At 49.5% G+C, this 17,930-nt stretch overlaps 1 pseudogene; it reads left to right on the top strand.

The window, feature by feature from the left end:
• Nucleotides 1–13,213: 13,213 nt before the first annotated feature.
• Nucleotides 13,214–17,930, top strand: part of LOC138431440 (testis-specific Y-encoded protein 1-like) — an 82,382-nt pseudogene continuing 77,665 nt past the window's right edge.

Here is a 17,930-nt window from a genome sequence, read left to right as displayed (position 1 = left end):
TACTGTCTGTGGTCATTCCTGACTTAGAGGTCTCAGGTGCTGCTCCTCCTCGTATACAGGCCTGCAGGAGACATTCAAAATCATAGCTATGACACTTACAGGTGCGGCCCTGCCAGGACTCTACTCAGTTGTGCCTTTGGAGCCTGCCAATTGCACAGGACCAAATTTCCTTCATCGGCCTCCAGTGCCCTTCCTGTGCCCTTGACCCCACCCCTCCTCCTGCTCCTGCTCCTCCTGAGAAGTGGACCCTAAGGGGAAACAGAAAGGATACAGTATTGGGCCAAAATCCAGGGATGCCCTGGATGATGGTGCTTCTCCGAGCCAAGGGATGCTTCCTCCTTTGATGGTTCTTGCACATGAATTGAACATAGGCCCTGAGATTTTTCTCATTCTCAAAACTCAGTTCCACTTGTAGGGCGGCCAGTGCCTGCAGCGCATCTAGCACCAGATGCTCACTCGAGCCTCCAGGCTTTCCTGGCCTTGCTCCTCCACCATCTTCTCCCCCAGGTCCTGGGAGAACCCCTGTTCCTGCTCCTCAACTGCCGTAAACTGCACCTCTTCCATGATGTCTTCCACCAGCTGCTACAACTCCCACCTGATCCCCGCCATGTCTCTGTCCACCAGTGCCTCGCCATCCTCCACCACCTCCACCCTAAAGAGGGTGGCCTCTTCACCTGACGTGACAACTGGTGGCTGCAAGGTCACAGCTATGCACAGCATTACAACAGCAGTCCACGTGGCCCCTGTCCCCTGAGCACCCAGGCTGACAACTAAGAAGGTTCGGGGATCCTGGATGCTCCCGCCTTCCTCTGACTACCTCTCACGCTCCTTTTGGCCCTGGCCATGAACCCAAGCTAAAGCTGAAACTCCATTTCTTTGGCCACCTCATGAGAAGAGTTGACTCATTGGAGAAGACTGTGGTGCTGGGAGGGATTGGTGGCAGGAGGAGAAGGGGACGACAGAGAATGAGATGCCTGGATGGCATCACTGACTCAATGGATGTGAGTCTGGGTAAACTCCAGGAGTTGGTGATGGACAGGGAGGCCTGGCTTGCTGCGATTCATGGGATCACAAAGAGTCAGACATGACTGAGTGACTGAACTGAACTGATGATCCCAAGCTTAGGCAAATGCAAAGACATGGGACATAATAGCACCACATCAAGTGGTGTACAGTGGTGGCCCAGGGTCCAGTAAACCTGTGGGACCCACTAGGTTTTTGTGGGCGGGGAGTGAGGGAGATAGTTGGGAGGCGGGGGCTGGTGTGTTGGGGGTGGCTGGAGGCTGAAGAAAGGGGCGGTGGACAGGCCAGGACAGGGTGAACAGGCCCTGGGAGATCGGTGAAACAGGCAAGGCCCTAGGCTGTGAACCACGCACAGGCTACTGGCTCAAATCTAGACCAATGGCCAAGAAGGTAGTGGGCAGCACACTTATAGACACACCTCTAAACCAGAGGGCGTCTTCTGTGGTTCCCGGGCTTCAGCATCCCCATGGGGCCACATTCTGCTCCAAGGAGGCAGCTGGTTTTGTATCTGCCTCTACCCCAGGTGGAAATTCCAACCACGGGTTCCTGCTCTGCAGTCCGAACAGCAGACTCCTGTGTCCCACGCGTCTTTCAATAACTGGGAGCTCTCCCTGCATAGAAAGCGTAAATCCACATAGGAAGTGTGGATCTTGGGTTTGCCTTGGGTATAAGGGATCCACCTGGTCCCTTTATAGCCACTCCCTCTGCTGGCAATTTCTCAAGCCTAGACTAAGAAAGTCTTTGATCTCCTCCAAACAAAACACACTTGTCTTGGGTACTTTCCTTGGTTTCAATACAAATGTCTGGTCCCTTTGTTCTTCTAGCCAGGTCCTGCGTGTCATTTTGACCTGACCAGCATGACCAATGAGGTGTGGTTGCCACAGAAGCTCAAGATGGTGAGCTGGGAGCAGCAGCAGAGGCAGGGCAGGAAGGCACTGGACTGAGAGTCCATGATGCTGCACTTGTCCAGGTCCTGCAGTACGGCCAAGGTCCTCTTGATCAGTACCTGCAGGGGCTCCAAGCTGAGGCTGGTCAAGTTGACTCCGCTGAGGCCCAGGTCCTTTAGCAGGCTGACATTCAAGAACGGTGACAGGGACATCATGTCTGGCTCCAAAATCAGGCAGTTGGCGATCAACAGGGTCTCTAGAGTGGTCTTCAGGCACCTGGGGAGAGACAGGGCATTCAGTCCCAGGGTCAGAGGTGGTGGGTGGAGGGATGTGGAGAGGAGAGGCCTGTTTCACCGGAACACAAGACATCTCCCTGGCTTGGAGCTTACCTCTCACCTTCTTGACAGGAAGGCAGGGGGTCTTCATGGGGAAAGGTCGTGCTCACATGGGTATGACCTCCCCACGCACAAAATGATAAACTATTTTCAATGTGGGAATCAAACAGTAACCAAATGTTATTTCCTATTTCAGCTTACTAGTATTTGCTTTGCTGGAATTAAGATGTTTTTACAGGACATGACTAGTTGAATTAAACAGCTGGATGCAGTGGACATGGGCTGATGGGTCCCTGTAGTTATAGATGATCCCTGGGTGAATATCCCCTAGGTATCCGGGGGACACAATCTGTCCATTACCACCTACAATTCTTTCTTTCTCTCTTCTTCTGGTTTCTAAGTGAATATATTTATTCCTAATGCTTGGAGTTTGCATCTGCCAAAAAGGGAATAAATGCAACTCATCCATACAGACAGTCTAGGCTGCATCCTCTCAGTTTTGATCACTGTGTTCAACGCAGAGCAATAACCTCTTACTGAGGATTTCCTATGTATTCAGGAGTCTTAGAAGAAAATGATTGTAATTTGGACTTAAAGACTTTGGAGATATTTCAACAATGATGCTCTTTTGACTTTTCCTTTTCTCTGGACTATGTAGGAGCCACAGTTTTCCCCTCCTGATCCCTCCTTGTCATCTCCAGAATCACCCACTTCCCGCAGCTCACCTGATGCCTAAAACAGCTCAGGACAGAAGTGGTAGGTAGGAGGGGACAGACAGAGGTTCAGTCTTCAAACCTCATGCCTGATAGACCAATGTCCTTCTCAGAGTTATCTGTCATCATCTCAGCTAAGACATCACTCTCTCGGAAAGAATACACAAGGGCATCACACCTGACCCCCACTGTGTGGATACCCAGTAACAAGTCCCCTTTGACAGCATCTAACCTAGGCCATGCCTCTGACCCTAACCAGGGAGATGACCTGACAAGACACCAGGGGACAGATCAGTGGCATCGTGAGGACTTCCGAGGGGCCCGTGCACTCTGACAATGTCCCCAGCGGGCACAGAGAAGACGCCCTGAGGGTAATGAAATGAGAGAGGTCTGTTCTGGTCTGTGGAGCGTTCTGCTGAGCTGGCACCACGCCTCACCTTGAGCAGGCGGCTCTCGAGGAAGGAGATGGTGTTCAGGTAGAGCTCCTGCAGGTGCAGCAGGTTCAGGAACTGGGCAGTGAGCTGGCCCATGCAGTGCTTCTCCTGGTCTGGGGTGGTGTGCAGCAGCATGTGGATTCGAGACAGGGCCTGGGTGTGCCTCCCGGAAAAGGCTGCCTTCAACAGCAGCAGGAAAAGCTCGATCGGGAGCTCCTCCAGGGCTGCACTGGCCAAGGCCTCATTCCACAGCAGGCTCTGGTCAGCCAGCTCCATGAGTCTGGGTGGGGCCTGAATGCCCATCCTGAAGAACCTACTCTGGAACGAGTCCTGGGGGAACTTCAGAGAGCAAGGCCGGGGGTTGGGGTGCAGGGGTGGTGGTGGTGGTGGTCTTCCTCTGGCCAAAGAACCGGTGTGCTGTCCCTCCACCTTCAGGGAACCCAAGGCAGAGTCAGAGACATCCTCTGGCCACAAAGTCACAGCTTTGGCCCCACTGGCACGCGGACAAGCATCTCTCCAGGCAGCAACAAACAGACAAGGTGACCTCTTGCCCCATTCTATATCTACCAGCTGCTGCATTTAATTCCAGCCCTGCTGGCCGGTAGATACCTAGGAGTCTGACAACTGACTCCACTCTCTTCAGATAAAGTTTCTAATTATTACTCAAGGGCTGAAAACAGGAATAAGGAGTTTAGCCCAACATGGCCTGTCTCTAAACTCCAGCCAATAATTCACACTTTGCGTGCTGTTATGTCACTTAATACAAAGACGTACCTTTCCCTGTGTGTCTCTTCTACAAATGTTATTAACATTCAGTTCAGTAGAGCAAAGTGCCGATAATCAGAACAAAGCCTCCACTCTTTAAAATAGTATACAGATTTTAATTTTTTTTTGTATTCAATGGAATTAAGAAACAGTTTTTAGCTTTTAAAATAAAAAGAAACACCACAAACCCTTTAAGCTGGTAAAATCACAAAACTATAAAATTATGTGAACTATAATCACTGTTCACAAACGAAAATGTAAAATGTCACCCAAAAATTCCTCCTAATTAGATGTCTTTCTTTAAATTAATTCCAGGAAATTAATTCCCTGGCAGTTCACTGAGGAGGACTCTGTGCTTTCACTACAGGGGCATGAGTTCTATTACCATTAGGGAACTATGGCCCTAGATGTTGTTCGGTGTGGCCCCATCCCCTCACTCTCACCCCACCCTACCCCCCCATCCCGCCCCTCCCTACCAAATTCTCTTTGGTTAAGAAACGGTTATTGCAATGGTTTGGTTATTGTAAACGTCTGTATAAGTGGGGAAGATCAGAGAAGAAAGCAAACTGTCTGGGATAAAGGTAAAACTGCATGTAGCAGCAAAAGCAAAGCGTGCACTTGCCAATGTGAATGGAAAGGGAAAGAAAATTCTCTACAGGATAGTGGCCTGCATGGCCTGTCCCATGAAGAGCCTGGCAGGTACAGCTGTCATAGCCTGAGGTACCTGAGTACCAAAGGCAAGTGTGTTTTGTTTGGAGGAATTCAAAGACATTTCTTAGGCTGGGCTTAAGAAATTGCCAACAGAGGGAGTGGCTAAAAAGGGATGGGGTCAATCCCTTGAACCCAAGGCAAACCCAAGATCCATGCTTCCTCCCTCCCTGGAAACAAAGAGCATTTCCTCCGAGAAATTAGGAGATTAAATTTAGGAATGTGGATTAGGAGAGGATGGAACCCTTTTGGCTGGCCAAACCTGGGACATGCCTTGTTCTGCCTGAAAGTCACTGAGGGCTTAGGGCCAAAAGCCCTCCTGAAGGGAAATAAACATGGGCCAAGGACACAAATCTGTGTCAGCATGTGGCTCCAAACCAGAGGCACAGGTGTCGTCCTGCACATCCCAGTCTGGGCTCTGTCCAGGGACCTGTACTCTCACCATGACCTTCAATGACTTCTGCTCAAGTGTAGCTGGGGAACATACGTTCCTTCAGTGCCAGTGAACAAAGAATGCAAAGTACCTTCAAAACCCCCATCCCCAACACCTCTCCCTCCCATAAAGTTCTCATTTACACAGATTCTCATGGGAGCTCAACTTTAAGCCCACAAATACAATTCAGTATTTCCTTGCTCTGAATTAAGCACAGGTTGTGACATGGACTTTCTCCCTGGGGAGGTGCAAAACCTGCATCAAAGTATCTGGGGTGGAGCCCCTGCTGGGCTGGCTGACATGCTGGTTCAGCTGCTGTCTCAGAACACAGACAGATAGAACCTCTCCACCACAGGGAATGTGATGCCCCAATAGTTCTACTATTGGAAAGGTGAGAAGGTGGCCTTCCTTGAAGGTTACTCTACAGTTTGGTAACTTCCTAAGAGATGGCATTCACATAATTCCTACTATCCCCATCAGCAGCCAGACATGGGGGTGCCCCTTCAGTTCAGTCACTCAGTTGTGTCAGGCTCTTTGCGACCCTATGAATCGCAGCACGCCCGGACTCCCTGTCCATTGCCAACTACCGGAGTTCACCCAGACTCACGTCCATCTAGTCAGTGATGCCATCCAGCCATCTCATCCTCTGTCGTCCCCTTCTCCTCCTGCCCCCAATCCCTCCCAAAATCAGAGTCTTTTCCAATGAGTCAACACTTCACATGAGGTGGCCAAAGTATTGGAGTTTCAGCTTTAGCATCATTCCTTCCATAGAAATCTCTGGGCTGATCTCCTTCAGAATGGACTGGTTGGATCTCCGTGCAGTCCAAGGGACTCTCAAGAGTCTTCTCCAATCCACAGTTCAAAAGCATCAATTCTTTGGCACTCAGCCTTCTTCACAGTCCAACTCTCACATCCATACATGACCACAGGAAGAAAACATAGCCTTGACTAGATGGATCTTAGTCGGCAAAGTAATGTCTCTGTTTTTGAATATGCTGTCTAGGTTGGTCATAACCTTTCTTCCAAGGAGTAAGCGTCTTTTAATTTCATGGCTGCAATCGCCATCTGCAGTGATTTTGGAGCCCCCCAAAAATAAAGTCTGACACTGTTTCCACTGTTTTCCCGTCTATTTCCCATGAAGTGATTTGACCGGATGCCATGATCTTCGTTTTCTGAATGTTGAGCTTTAAGCCAATATTTTCACTCTTCACTGTCACTTTCATCAAGAGGCTTTTTAGTTCCTCTTCACTTTCTGTCATAAGGGTGGTGTCATCTGCATATCTGAGGTTATTGATATTTCTCCCGGAAATCTTGATTTCAGCTTGTGTTTCTTCCAGTCCAGCATTTCTCATGATGTACTCTGCATAGAAGTTAAATAAGCAAGGTGACAATATACAGCCTTGACTTACTCTTTTTCCTGTTTGGAACCAGTCTGTTGTTTCATGTCCAGTTCTAACTGTTGCTTCCTGAGCTGCATACAGATTTCTCAAGAGGCAGGTCAGTTGGTCTGGTATTCCCATCTCTCTCAGAATTTTCCACAGTTTATTGTGATCCACACAGTCAAAGTCTTTGACATAGTCAATAAAGCAGAAGTAGATTTTTTTTTTTTTCTGGAACTCTCGTGCTTTTTCCAGGATCCAACGAATGTTGGCAGTTTGATCTCTGGTTCCTCTGCCTGTTCTAAAACCAGCTTGAATATCAGGAAGTTCACAGTTCACGTATTGCTGAAGCCTGGCTTGGAGAATTTTGAGCATTACCTTAAATAGCATTAAAACCATAAAACAGTGTTAAGCTGGAACGTTCCTTGTGGGCCTTTTCACTTCTGGCAGTCACCTTGACCAGTCAGCTGGAGGAGTTGAAGATCTGCAACAAATATAATCATCAAGTCCCTGATTAAGATGCACCATGCTGACACTGGCACTTTCCACAAGTACCTCAAATAACTTTCAGAGAGAGGCTGTTGTTCACGCCGGTTTCCTTTCCAGCCTGGGTGAGCCCAAGACAGCCAAGGAAGGACGCTGTCATGCTGCATGAAGGAGGAAGCCGAAGACCCACTTGGGCGAAGATGGATGGATGGACAGATCTGCCCCCATTGAACATTAGGAAGAGTTAACCAACTTCACAGCGACTTCCTGGGAAAACAGCAAACAGCAGAGGTCTACGTTTTGGATGTTTCCAAGGGAACTCAGGATCCAGGAGATCTAAGGATGCAGGAGGGACCACTGTCTTCAAATGTTCTAAAAACGGGAAGCATCAGCCAAAAAGTCTTTCCAAGTGAGGCAGGGGACAGGCCTCTGTCCACCTGCAGCTCCACAGAGTCTGTTTGTGCAGGGGACTCACTGGACACAGAAGCATTAGGGGATCATCTGCATGAAGACGTGTTCTTCCTGCCCAGGATGACTCCCAGGAACCAGGTGTGAGTCATCCTGGGGGACATTTCTAACTGCTAGTTTGTTGCACAGGCTGGTACAGCCTATGAGCTTATTTAGGGGTGGGAAGAGCTCATTCCCTCTCTAGTGGCAGAATTCCATCTGCGACTGCAAAGCGTCTTCTCCCCAGGGCTTCCTTGGGGGCCATTGGAATGCCCAAACACGCACTAGAAATGCTGGAAGATAAACCTCCTTTGCTTCTGGAGGAAGACCACAGCCTGGCTGGTCCTTAGAGGCTCAGACTGAGAAGAAGCCTTGGGGACCCAGCCTCCAGCAGACGAGATCTCACCTAGAGTTCCACTATGTCTGTCCTCCCTCCACTCTGGAGTCAGATCTCTTCTTACCCTGGAATAGTCTGCCCTCTTTATGAGTACACTCTGCCTCTTCCTGTTACTGGCAACACAGATTCAATGACATCTTGACCTAAGCAAAGTGGCTCCCTCCTTCTTCCTCCCCTGTGAAGACTTGCCAGATATCCAAATCACCCTAGCTCTAGCCAGCTACGACTGATGATGGTGCTTCTAGAGGTGAAGCAGCAGTAGGGTGGAGCGGGTAGTGAGTGGGGGGTTGAGGGTCCACTCCAGGCAGATAGGACTGCAGAACTTGTCAGAAGGTGGCCCAGAACAAGAGGGAGGAGGAAATGACAGCAGAACTAGAGGCCTGGTCTCCTGGCTCTCAGAGGTGCATCTCATTTACTGGAGCAGTTTCAGGATCACTGAGGGCACTGCAGCCTGCACTTGGGGACTGGGAGTGTCCCCAGGTGGTAGGAACAGAAAACAGAACAGAAAAATCGAGCAGTTAGCTCGATACTCCATTAGGGAACTGTAGACAAAGAAGAAACATTATGGGGTTTTGGGAGAACACAGTAAGACTAATGACACTCAAGAAAGTAACGGGACATTTCTGGAACATGTAGGCTTGCTTGATTCATAAAGCAAAACAAGTTACTTAGCATCAAAGCCAGACTGACTTGGTTAAATCAAGCTAACTTGCTTAGCAATAAAATCATGCAACAGAAGCACGAGACATGGCCCAAAACAATACAACAGTGGTGGCATGAGACTTACATCCTGCCTAGTGAGCTAGTTAATAACCCCCCAAACAGGCTCGATGGCCCCTAAGCCACATTCTTTCCAGAATGTGCCCTGAAACAATAACAATAGCAAAAAACAAGACCTACAACCTGTCCAGTGGTCATCAAGTTAACGACTCCCCAAAACAGGCTCTGTGCATTAAAAAAGACAATCACTTATGGAAAAGCGACTTTTCAAAATGAAACACCTGCATTGTACTGAGACCTAAAATCAGTTTTCCCAAGTAATATGACAGGGAAGTTTAGTGTGCTGCAGTCCACGGGTTCGCAGAGACTGGGACACGACTGAGCAACTGAACTGAGCTGAACTGTGATAGTCCTAGCCTGACCATATACAGCAGGAAAAGTAAACTTGCCTACCCTACCTGGGGGAGGCAGTGGTGCTGGAAATGTACTATCTGCTCAAGAAAAAGAAGATCTTTCCCCCCTCCCTTCTTCCTCTGATTGTGAAAATGTAACTGCATACTTAGGGAAACACAGTGCTTGTGAACCTTCCAAGTGTCCCACTCTAAAAATCGCTTCTTTTCTAGCACTTCACTTCTTGCCTCATTTCTTTCAAGTATTAAGTATTAGTCTCTCAGCGGTGTCTGACTTTTTGTGACCCCTTGGACTGTAGCTCACCAGGTTCCTCTGTCCATAGAATTCTGTAGACAAAAAAAAAAAAAACAAACAAAACAGGAGGGGGTTGCCATTTCCGACTCCAGGGGCCTTCCCAACTGTACATGAAGGAGACATCATTAATGTGCAGTAGAGGATACCCCTGGCTAACCTGTTACAGAAAACTGCCTCTTGAGTCTTTAAATTCTATACCAATTCTTACCTCTCCTGGCCGAATGTTTATTTATGTAGGTTTTAAGGTGAATGACCCGACGCTATTTTTTCCATCATGACACATAAACAACGGTGGTGCCAGAGCTCTTGGGAGCCCTGGAAACAACACCTATTGGTTTTACAGGGTCCGACTTAATTTCTTTTTGCCTAGGGGAGATACCAGTGGCTGTCCCCTCTTCCTACTTCCAAAGGCCCGTGGAGGGAGCACTTAGATTGGACACATAGATGAGAGTGGCACAGAAAGGTGTGGGTGGGAGCAGCCTGGGAGGGGATGTTTCTAATATTTACAAAGTGGCTGGGTCGGGGGGGGGGGGGATCATTTTCAGTGACCGGGACAGACATCTCACAAAACTATCAGGTTCATCTTCTAATTAGAAATATGCGTGAGAGAGGTGACATCCTGACCACTCGGGGGTACTCAGGGGCTAGCTTGCCTGCCAATGGACCAGACCCAGTGGCCGCAACTGGGACCCTTTTGTCCCTGGTCTCCTCCTGACGTGGACAACTGGCCAGAGTGCCCCAATCGGTAAGGAACAAGAGATTTTATTGACCTCTCTTCCCTTCCCTCTCTCTTTTATCTCCTTAACCCATCCTATCCTTCCCTGTTTTTCTAGTCCCCCAGTCCTGGGTGCAGGAATCTGGTCAAAGGGCCCTCATCCTGAGCTGAGGATTGGAAACTGACCACCTCCTCTTGGCAGAGAACTCAAATTCTGGTTCTGGTCTGGTCTGATTTCTGGTAGGGCCGAGTTCCAGTCCTCCCTTCTCTGGAGGCCCAGGGAAAAGTCCCATAATGCCTGGGCACCTGTAGGTGGCAGGAGATGTCTGTAAGGCCACCCCTTTTGCCCCCCCTCTCCCGCATCCTCCCCCTTCTTCTTTCAACCTGGCTTGATTTCCTCCCTTTAAATCTTTGATGTTAATACTTAGATTCTTGTATTTCGGGGCTTCCCTGGTGGTACCGAGGTTAAAGCATCTGCCTGCAATGTGGGAGACCTGGGTTTGATCCCTGGGTTGGCAAGATCCCCTGGAGAAGGAAATGGCAACCTACTCCAGTATTCTTGCCTGGAGAATTCCATGGATGGAGGAGCTTGGTGGTTTACAGCCCACGGGTCTCAAAGAGTCAGATACGACTGAGCGACTTCACTATGAGAAAGGTGACATACAATGCAAATATAACTAACACTCTTTTGTTAGGTGACATACAACACAAGCATAACTAATGCTGTTTTACGTTAGATATAAAAGTTAACAGGGTAAACCCTAAGAGTTCTCATCAAAATGAAATTTGTTTTTTCTATTTAATTTCGTATTCATATGAAATGATGAATGTTCACTAGGCTTACTGCAATCATTACTGCAGGATAGATGTAAGTGGACTTATGATGCTGAACCCCTTAAACTTACACAGAACTATATGTCAATTCAATTGTTATCTCAGTAAAACTGAGAAGAAAAAAAAAAAATCATGATCTTTCAGTCAGGGCGACCGAACAAATGAAAAGCAAGCAAGTCTCAAAAATAATGACAGGCAAACCTGATCTGTACGGTGGAGCAGGGCCACCAGGGTGACCACTCCTGATGAAACTGCAAAGCCAATCTTCATAATATAAGACACAATTATATTTTTCCATGGCCATTCCATATTTTTCTAAAGTCAAGAACCCTGTTATACTAAATGTAGCAAATGTTTGTTGTTGTTCAGTCACTCAGTCCTGTCTCACTCTTTGAAATCCCATAAACCTTAGCGCACCAGGATTCCCTGTCCTTCAGTCTTCCAGAGTTTGCTCAAATTAATGTCTATTGGACAGTGATGCCATCCATCCATTTTGTCCTCTGTATCCCCTTCTCCTCCTGTCTTCCATCTTTCCCAACATCAGAGTCCTTTCCAAGGAGTCAGCTCTTTGCATTAGGTGGCCAAAGTTTTGGAGCTTCAGCTGCAACATCAGCCCTTCCAGTGAATATTCAGGACTGACTTCCTTTAAAATTGACTGGTTGTAAAGGTTTAGAGAAATAAAAATAGTAAAGCTATTTTTTTTTTTTTAGTACTCTGTAATCTTAAGCATTGAAAATTAAAGTGTTTCATTTCATTGCAAGAAAAGTCAGCAGGGAGTCCTCTCAACTCTGCTTCCTTTCTTCTCAGCATATAACTTTCAACTGGGGATGAAGATCTTTCCTATGTACAACCTGGCCAATTGTTGCCCTACTTCCTAACCCTGGATCTGCTTCCAATGTCTCATTATTTGCACTTTCTGGCCTGATACTATCTCCGAGTTTCTTTATCACCACAACGTGAAGTTATATTTGATGGCATCATTACCTCTGAGACATCTTCACTTCTTTTGTCACAAACAGGCTCTTTATTCAAGTTTTTCCAGGGGATGGGGAATGAGATCCTGAAGCTGGGTTCTAAATCAACATGACAATACCTCCTATTTGGCACAATTTAAATCACCAAGCGTTTCACTTTCCTCATCTCAGGTTCTTCCTCAAAAACTGAAATATCATCAGCAAGGGCGTTACCATGCTTTTTCTTTTTCACAGGCAAGGGCTGAGGCTCAAGAGAGTGTCACAGAGGGGGGCACAGAGAGTGACACAGGAACGATGCCCCTGTCCAGGTCCAAGTCTCCCCAAGCCATCCCTGGACCAGTCTGGTACAGCAGTGTGCCCAGGAAAGTCTCTGAGGACTGGAATACCCTACTCTGTTTGTGGATAGTGAAAAACTTAGGGACTACTAGAGCACAGAACAGGAGCCTCCTTCCAGGGGACAACATCCACCAGAGTCTAGGGACTCAGCAGATCTGTGGGTACTGCCAGGTCATCCAGGAGGATGAGAAAACTGCAATATTCAGGGAGAAATCCAGAAAGGCCTAGATTTACACCTTACCTCAGGTCAACAGCTGTGCGCCAAAGCCTCAGGCTCAGGCCATCTCCCGGGAGGAAACCTCCCAATACTGCCTGCCCTCCACAGGGGCAAGTAGGCAGGTTTGCTGATGGGGTGTCACCAGCAAGATCTGAGAAGCAGCCTTGCACAGAGGCCTGTCCCATAGGTGAGGCATGCAGGGTGTGGGGACACTGGTCCAGTGCCATGACTGCAGAAGCAGAGCTCTGGGACTCTCCGCCTTGGCCTGGGCTCTAATCACAATCTGTCTGCATTCTTTCCCTGACCTTGCCATGAGTATGAGCACCTCTTGCCTTTTTTGTGAGGTTTCAGAGATGGACCAGCACTGCAGCATAAGCACTTGCTATCTACAGAGTCTTGCAGTTTGAAATACCACTCTTTGTCCTCTTTGCAGAATGCATATATTGGGTATCAGGACTATAGGATGGATGACTTAGCTTGATCCTCCTGCTGTTCCCAGCCACACAGGCCTGGGAGACCGGCCAGGCTGGGATGTGTTTTCACAGGCAGAACAGAACAACCTTGAAAGGGCCTCGATAGGGTAAATGGGCCAACGTGCATGTCCCCAGCAATGGTGACTCATGGAACTTAATGGGGAGCTGTCCTTAGCGTCTCCTTCGAAGACATTAAAACAAGGTTAAGGGAGTTCCCTCATGCCAGCAGAGCATGCCCCATTTCTCCTTCTTGCAAAGTGTGGTCAAGCTGCCTCAGGTCTGTGCATGTTCACGTCTGTCTAGCGAGGGACGGAGGGTCAACCATCCCCTTCTGCGGTTCAGCAGTGACCGCCCACTGTTGGCTTTCAAGTTTGAGAAAGCTCTCTCCAAATGTGTGCAATAAAACAGTCTGATCTCCCATTGTTGGAATTCAATCAGGAGGAGAAGGGCTTACCTTTGCACCAAGGATAAGTGTCTCTTCCGAGTGCTAGTGTCCCGAGACTGTCAGAAAGCAAGAGCACCACTTAGAGAGATGGAGACACAGAGACACCAAACCCTGGTGCCCACACACAGAAGGATTGCCCAAAACAGGGCTATGCATGAAGCAGAGATAAAGAGACACAGAGAGAGCTCTGTACCCTAAGGCTCTGGTGTCCCTGAACAGTGGAGATGAACTGTGGCAAACAGTGGGGTACTTCCCTACTCCTATACCATCTGGACAGTAACAGGCTCTCTGTCCCACGGAGAAAAGTATCCAGCCACTTGGCACCCCAGTGAATCCTCTGGATACTCAGGGAGAGCTCCCAGTTATTGACGGTCCCATGAGACACAAGAGTGTGCTGTTCGGATTGCGGAGCGGGAATCCGTGGATGGAATTTCCGGAGCCAGGTCAAAGACAGCACCTGGGACTACCCCAGGCAGATGCAAAACCCTCTACCTCCCTGGAATAGAATCTGGCCACGTGGGGCACTGGAGCACAGGAAACACGGAAGATTCCCTCCGGTCCAGGGGTGTGTCCATAAGGGTGCCGTCCACTACCCTCTCAGACATTGGTCTAGATTTGTACCAGCAGCATGTGCGTGGCTCACAGCCTAGGGCCCCGCCTGTTCAGCTGATCTTCCAGGGCCCATTCACGCTGTCCTGGGCTTTCCGGCACTCCTTTCTTTGGCATCAGGCCATCCGCAAAACACCAGCTCCCGCCTTCCCATCATCCCCCTCACACCCTGCCCTCAAAGTGCTAGTGGGTCCCACAGGTTTACTGCAGCCTGGGCCGCCATTACGCACGACTTGCTGTGCTCCTAAATCGCGTCCCTTTGCCCCTGCCCCAGCTCAGGGTCACGGGCAAGGCCAAGGGGAGCGTGAGAGGCGGTCAGAGGAAGGCGGGAGCGTCCCAGGACCCCCGACCTTCTTAGTTGTGAGCCCCGGTGCTCAGGGGATGAAAAGGCATGGCTGCATCACTTAGATGTGTGGCCCTTCCCAGACTCTACTCAGCTGTACCATTGGAGCCTGACAATTGCCCAGAACCGCACTTCCTTCAGGGGCCTCTGGCGCCCTTCCTGTGCCCTCGCCTCCACTCCTCCTTCTCCTTCTGCTCTTGCCCTTCCTCCTCCTTCTCCTCCTGAGCAGTGGACCGCAAAGTACAGCAGAAAGGATATGGCTTTGGCCCGGAAGCCAGGGATGCCCTGGATGATGGCACTCTTCTGAACTAAGTGATGCTTCCTCCTCTTCCTCCTCTGTGGCGGGCTGTCGTGATGCTGTGCACGGCTGGGACCTTGCAGCCACCAGTTGTCACAAGGCGCAGAGGCCACCCTCTTCAGGGTGGTGGTGGTGGAGGATGGTGAGACGCTGGTGAATGGAGACGTGGCGGGTATTGGGCGGGAGTTCCAGCTGCTTGCAAAGACATCATGAAGGAGGTGGAGGTTGTGGTGGGTGAGGAGCAGGAACAGCAGCCCTCCAAGGAGCTGGGGGAAAAGACCGTGGAGGAGCAAGGCCAGAAAAGGCCAGGAGGCCCAACTGAGCCTCTGGCACTGAGGCTCAGGTGCTGTAGGCACTGGCCACCCTGCAGGTGAAACTGAGCCCTGAGCATGAGAAAAACCGCAGGACCAGGAGCCAGGAGCATCAGCCCTAGTCTGGGGTGGAAGAAGGTTCTGGAGTGGCACAGAACGTTCGGGCTCTTGGTCAAGAAACATCAGAAGAGGAAGCATCACTTAGTTCAGAGGAGTGCCATCATCCAGGGCATCCCTGGCTTCTGGGCCAAAGCCGTATCCTTTCTGCTGTACCTTGGGGTCCACTGCTCAGGAGGAGGAGGGGCAGGAGCAAGAGGAGGAGAGGGCATATGGGCAAGGGCACATGTGTCCTGGAGGCCCCTGAAGGAAGTATAGTCCTGGGCAATTGATAGACTCCAAAGGCAGAGGAGAGTAGAGTCTGTGCAAGGCCACACCTGTAAGTGTTGTAGCCATGACTTTGCTTGTCTCTTGTAGGTCTGCATCTGAGAAGGAACAGCGCCTGAGGCCTCTAGGTCAGGAATGACCAGAGACAGTACATCAGAGCAGCTTCTGCTGACAGTTATTGTTGTAAATGTGGATGATCCCGGGAAACAGCTGAACCATAGGAGTCACACACACACACACACATACACACACAGACTGCCCCCTTGCTTTCAGACACGGTTTTTCACAAGGACTGCAATTCCTGACCATTTAAGCAGTGACATGCCACTACCCAGCTCATAGGTCAGGAGGAGGACAGTAGCAGTCAGAGACAGCCCCTGCTTGGGGAATGCAGACCACTTCGGTTGCACACCAAAACAAGGAACCCAGAGCCATGAGCATGTCTGATGGTATGGAAGGGATAGAGGACATCAGTGGTGGCCAGGTAAGTATCTTTGCAGTTGCCTGTTTCAATATCTTTCTTCCAACCCAGACTAGGGCAGATGATCCTGGATATTCTTGGCCTGGCATGTGACTTGAATGTCCCATTGACCTAAAGCAGATTATGAACGATCCTCTAGTGTCCATCATGATCAGCGACCAAGATGAAGACTTAGCTACATGATCGAAAAGAAGGTCAGTGAGGGAGACTGAGGCTGGGTCAGATAGGGGACCTGGCAAAGAGTTGGGGGATCATGTTACTCATGGTTCTGTTCTGTGACACTTTGGAGGCATCTTAGAAGCCATTAATGCCTGGCTAGGAGGCAAGCTGAGGCCCTTAGACACTTGCATCTTTCCCTTCTCCCTATCCTGGCAGGTGCAGGTACATAGCCATTTACAGTCCCACTGCAAGCTAATCTTTTCCTTTCAGGACAATGCCTACTTCTTGAACACAATGATCATTAAGGAGTATTACCTTAACGTCACTGGTAAAATGTGGCTTCTGGGGTGGTGAATGTGGGTTTGCAAGGGGGTGGAAGATCCACCTGCGGGATCCGCCCTGTCTCCCCGGTCTTTCTACAGGTTATAGGGCACATTGTTCCACTCCAGTCCACTGGCTCTGGGACTTTGAACAACGATCACCCAGCCACAGGCTGGGTGCCAGGAACCGTAAATATATCAACTGGTTGTCAGGCCACAACTGCCCAGAATTGAACAGGATTGCAGAGGTGGCGTTGCATTGGGCCTGTGCACAGTTGGCAATTGATGTTGGAGTTCTTGGCTGTGTTTACATGCACGCACACACACACACACACACACACACACACACAGTGTGTCTGTGAGTGAACCAAGTCTCCCTGATATCAGCTGCAGTTTCAGCACAAGAGTCCTAGGTGATACTACTAGAGGCAGAGTAAATTAAGTATCTTTGTCAGAATCATCCTTCCATGGGTCCTGCCATCCCCTAGCCTCCTGCTGCTCACTGAGTTTGAGATTGCCTGGGACCTTCACTCCTGCCCCTTACCCTGGGAAGACTTATCACTGTTAGTGTCCTCTCTGGGGTCCCAGTGCCCCTGTGTGGTGACTTTGGGATCTTATGTGAATTTCTACATCCACCACTCAGCATCTCACAACCACCACATATGCTGCGCTGGAAGCGGCTTAAGGCTGCCTTGGGAAAATATGGAAGAGCTGCTGGAAGAGATGGCCAGGGAGCCCTAAAAGCAAGACTTGATGCCTACTGATGCCATCTCTTACATTGCTGGACATGCACCCATGTCCAGCAGGTACTGAAACACCTCTAATTCCGTTTGTGTTTGTGTCCCTGTGCCGAGCATGTGTGTATATATAAGCTTGTGCTTGTGTCACCTGTGTTTATATGTGTGTTTGTGTGTATGTGTGTTTGTGTGTGTGTCCTGCCCAAGGCAGATGCAGAGATGAAAGTGACAGGATCAGAGGTGCCAAGCAACCAGAAGAGGAGGCACAAGTCTTCCCCTGCCTGAGGATGGCTGGACAACATATATCTGAAGTGACCCTGTCCAGGATGGGAGTGAGCAAAGGACGGCCACTGATTACTTTGGACTGTGTTTCCAGAAATCTGCAGTAAGACCAAATACAAAACAAGCTTACCATTTCTACCATGTCTGTGTGTGTGTTTGGACTGGGAAGAGGGGATGCATGGTCTAAGTATTCACCCAGAGCAAATCAGATGGGATGAGGCTTTGAAGCCACTGCATGTGGAGCCCTCAGTCTGTGGGAACATGGGCCAGCCAGTGTAAATAGTGGACGTGGCCCCAGCAGACCTGTGATGGTGAGGAGGCTAAGATCCTGAAGAGAAAGGCAGAGACATGAAGGAGGAAGAGGCACAGAGAGCCTGCTGCACTGGAGAATTGTTCCACACATGTGACTAGGACACTCAGGTAGGTCCTGGGCCAATGCTGCCAAGTATCAGCCCATAAGCCAGCATGTTCTCTCCTCGAGGGTGGCACACACTGGCACGATGTGACACAAAATGCAAGACGTGTTAAGGTAGGCTTTCTGTGCAAAACTCCAGGATTCCTAGCACAGGTTGTGAGCATG

The sequence above is a fragment of the Ovis canadensis genome, chromosome Y (genome assembly GCF_042477335.2).
Source record: "Ovis canadensis isolate MfBH-ARS-UI-01 breed Bighorn chromosome Y, ARS-UI_OviCan_v2, whole genome shotgun sequence".
Taxonomy (NCBI): domain Eukaryota; kingdom Metazoa; phylum Chordata; class Mammalia; order Artiodactyla; family Bovidae; genus Ovis; species Ovis canadensis.
Note: the sequence above shows the minus strand (reverse complement) of the source record. Positions and strands in the feature narration are given on the sequence as shown.